General features: G+C 42.2%; 1 pseudogene; it reads right to left on the reverse strand.

Annotated features, from left to right (window-relative positions):
* Positions 1-2,890: 2,890 nt before the first annotated feature.
* On the reverse strand, positions 2,891-3,923 carry LOC109558785 (annexin A5 pseudogene; annotated as a pseudogene).
* Positions 3,924-4,526: the final 603 nt, after the last annotated feature.

The following is a 4,526-nucleotide window of genomic DNA, read 5'->3' on the forward strand; positions in this document are numbered from 1 at the left end:
AAAATGGCTATGGCTGTTGAGTGGACAACCTAGTATTTCTATCTCACTAAGCTAGGTTTTACTTTGATTTTTCTAGTTGTAAAAATGATGGTAGATCAGGACATAAAATAAGCTGCAATTTTAAAATTTTATTATATTATTATTATTGGTGAGGCCACATGACATGCAGGATTTTAGTTCCCCAACCAGGGATTGAACCTGCACACCTTTTAGTCGAAGCAAGGAGTCTTAAACACTGGACAACCAGAGAAGTCCCTGCAATTTATTTTTACACTTAACTTTTATTACCTATTATAGGGGAAGACAAAGTTTTCCTCAACCTTTTTAGGGTCCCTGGCTGGTCTGGAAATTAAACTGACAAAGACAGATTAACAGGAGAAAAACATAAACATTTATTTAATATAATTTTTACATGACACAGGAGTCTTCATAAGGAAATGATGACCCAAAGAAATGGTTCATCTGGCATATTTTTATGCTAAATTGATGAAGAGTAGACAGTCTTGGAGAAATATAATAGGTCAAAGAGTCTGAGGTAAGTGTAGTAAACTGGGGCAAACCATTCATTTGGATTCTTCTCTAGCCCTTTGTCTACAGAGAGAAGAATGCTCTTTTCCCAGGCAAGGGAGAGAGCCCCTCACAGGAGGGTCAGATGACCTGTTTCAGGGAAGAAGTTGGGGGAGGAGGTTCAAAGTGATCTTCCTGCTTTTGCTCTTTTCCCTAACTTCTCAGCTTACAATATTCATTATGGCAAGGTGCCATCCTGCACATCCTGAACCTCATCTAACACTCCACTAAGCAATAGTTATGACTTGCATTTCTGCATGAACACCACCCAAACCAACTGCCCAGGAGGTGAGTGATCTGACCACATGATAATTTTTTCTGAGGCCAGAATGGTGAGCCTATGGTGAAAGCCCATCACACCCTGCTTTATATCACTCGAGAGAGTTTCCATTATGCGTAGTCACAGCTTTCTAGCTCATTCAAGACACCAAAGGACACATTCCTCCCTCTTTTCTAATAAAAACTAAGTAGCTAAGCAAGCATAACTCTTGGATGCAGAACACCTCACAGAAATTTGACAGATATGACATGTTTTCTCCCCTATTGTATTATCATAATTTATCTTTTAGGACAAGGTCACACAGACCTCAGTCTCCTCAAGTGTGTTAATTCTACCTACTCAGCAAAACAAAACAAAAAGCTAACACCAAGCAAGGTCATAATAGTTTGAATAAAGAAGAGGATAAAATTCTAGAAAAGTTTTAGAGGTAGAGTTAATAATTTGCTGTGTGATTAAATAGGAGAAATAAATTGAGGCAAGAGTGGAGAATGCTGCCCAGTCTTCTGGACTACTGTATAGTCCAGAATTCCATGGAATTCTATACAGTCCATGGAATTCTCCATGCCAGAATACTGGAATGGGTAGCTTTTCCCTTCTCCATGGGATGTTCCCAAGCCAGGGATCAAACCCAGGTCTTCCACATTGCAGGCAGATTCTCTACCAGCTGAGCCACAAGGGAAGCCTGAATACATGGTGAGGCCATCACTAAAATGGAAAATCAAGGAGAAGCAGGTTTGGCTTTTATGTAAAAGAGACTATAGAGGTGAGATTTGAATTTCATACTTTACTGTTTTGCACATTTTCCTTCCATTCAATGGTATTTCCAGATTTTGGATAATTTTACTTAGCAAATTACATTAAATTTCAGGTAATTTTCTCTTTAAGGAAAAAAACCAGATACCTCTATCATCTCATCAGAGCTTTTGATCAGCCTGAGATGATCAGTGTTCTCATAATGAGTTCTTTTAAAATTCCAATCCAAAGAAAATAAACATGGAATTTTAATCACCCTATTCAGCCTCATTGAGGGGAAATGCAGTTTCCTGTTAGGTCTTTTGACATAATGAAAATAGCTTCAAGGTTCCCTTCTGCCCCTCCCTTACCACGTGCCTGATCATGCATGTGTGCCCGCTTGCTCATGTTCCAGGCAAGAATACTTGAACAGGTTGCCATTTCCTTCTCCAGTGGATCTTCCCAACCCATGTGTCGAACATGCATCTCTTGCATCTCCTGCATTGGCAGGTGGGTTCTTTACCAGCTAAGCCACCAGGGAACCCCCTGCCTGATCATGAGTGGTACCCTATAAATTACTGCTAAAAAATAAATATATCTTCTTTAATATATCATTTGGCTCTAATGTGCAATTCTGAGGTCTACTAGAAGATCTTTTAGTTCATAATCATCTACTGTTACCTGGAATATATAGATGTTAAGTATGTAAGGTTTATTTTGGTCCACTTACATAGCTAATGTTGTCCAATGAGTCGTGATGTTACCTATTACAACAACACTAACAACAGAGGAGAAGACCCTACACATGGACATCACCAGATGGTCAATACTGAAATCAGATTGATTATATTCTTTTTTTTTTTTTCAGGAAGACGGAAATGTTTATTATTCATTAATCTTCTGATTGCAACCACTATAATTTTTTTGGCTTAACTTGGTAGCAAACTTGATTAATAACACTTCCAGGAGTTCACAATTTCAAGGCTAAGGTTCTGATTAAGGTAATATGGTTATCAATTTAATATAAATGAAGCTTTTTAAAAAGGGTGAAAGCAGTCTGCCTCTTACAGGAAAATATAAATGATCCAGACTTTAGTCCTAGTAACCTAAGTACACTTTAGTGTTACAACAGTTAAAGAGAAAGATCTTAACTAAAGATGAGAAAGGAGCACCGCTACGTTCTTCTACAACATTTATGTTTTGGCCACAGCATGCTAGCTGAGTAAGGCAGTGTGCTCAGCACTGGCGTGCAGAGTGCGGTAAGCTGCGCTGCAGGAAGGCAGTGGTGCCGGCGGACACCGCGCGGGGCGGCTCCCCAGGCTCCCGTCAGTCATCTTCGCCTCCACAGAGCAGTAGGAGGGCTTTCTTATAGTCCCTAGATGTGTCCACCTTAATCATGGAATAAAGAGAGGTGCCAAAATTGTTTCTAAACTCCTTCCTAATGTTATACAGATCAATCTCACTTCTGGAAACCACAACTCTGATCATCTGTTCCAGCTCCCTTCATAGCATAGTAGAGGGTTTCTGCAAGGTAGGCAGGTATACTGCGAATGGATTTCACAACAGCAAGGAGAAGCTGTTCCAAATTGCCGGAAGTCTCCCGGTCAATGGTTTCTTCAATATGAAACCCGGATATAGTCATGTATTTGTCAAACACTCTTCTCAAGTGAGATAGACTTCGTGTTCCAAAGATGGTAATAAACTTTTATTCATCTGTTCCCCATTTCAGTTCTCCAGCCTGGAACAAAGCCTGAGCGTCTTGTTCAACCTGTGCTTCATCAATTCTAGCGTCAGGGTCTCTATTAGCCTGAAGGAGAACCACCAACATCCTCTGGTAGTACCCTGAAGTATCCCCCACCACATCATCTTCCAGGCTCGAGCCATACTCTTCTTCATAAACTTGTTTTATGGCTCTCAGTTCTTCAGGTGTCCTTGACGCAATAATTTCTGTCAGGACTTTTTCATCTGTCCCAGATCCCTTAAGAGCATGCTTCAGTTCATAGGCATCATAAAGCCGAGAGGGTTTCATCAGAGCCACGATTAATTTTTCAAATTTTCCAGTCAGTTTTGATTTCAGGTCATCCAGAAGGTCCCTGCCAAACAGAGTTTTAAAAGCCACAGCAATCTCCTGGCGCTGAGCATTACTGCGGGATGTCAACAGAGTCAGGATGCTCTCCTCATCCGTGCCCAGGCCTTTCATGGCCTTCCAGAGAGTTTCTGCATCGGCCTGCTCATCGAATCCAGGGAAGTCAGTCACGGTGCCTCTGAGAACCTGTGCCATGGCGCCTGCCCAGGTCAGGAGAAGGTGAGCGACACAGGACCAGACCGGAACTGCGGAGAGACCGGCCGGTTGTGCAGAGCCGGTGAGGGTGAGCGGAGGACGCCGCGGCAGCTGCTTGCTCTGATTATATTCTTTGCAGCCAAAGATGGAGAAGCTCTATACAGTCAGCAAAACAAGACCATGAACTGGATATGACTCAGATCATGAGCTCCTTATTGCCAAGCGAGTGAAGTTGCTGAGTCGTGTCTGACTCTTTGTGACCCCATGGACTGTAGCCCACCAGGCTCCTCCATCCATGGGATTCTCCAGGCAAGAATACTGGAGTGGGTTGCCACTTCCTTCTCCAGGGGATCTTCCTGACCCAGGGATCGAACCCAGGTCTCCTGCATTGCAGGCAGACGCTTTAACCTCTGAGCCACCAGGGAAGTCCACAATTCAGACTAAAATTGAAGAAAGGAGGGAAAACTACTAGATCATTCAGGTATGACCTAAATCAAATCCCATATGATTATACAGTGGAAGTGACAAATAATTCAAGGGATTAGATCTGACAGAAAGAGTGCCTGAAGAACTATGGATGGAGGTTCATGACATTATACAGGAGGCAGGGGTCAAGAACATCCCCAAGAAAAAGAAATGCAAGAAAGCAAAATGGTTGTCTGAGGA

The sequence above is a fragment of the Bos indicus genome, chromosome 1 (assembly GCF_029378745.1).
Source record: "Bos indicus isolate NIAB-ARS_2022 breed Sahiwal x Tharparkar chromosome 1, NIAB-ARS_B.indTharparkar_mat_pri_1.0, whole genome shotgun sequence".
Lineage (NCBI taxonomy): Eukaryota > Metazoa > Chordata > Mammalia > Artiodactyla > Bovidae > Bos > Bos indicus.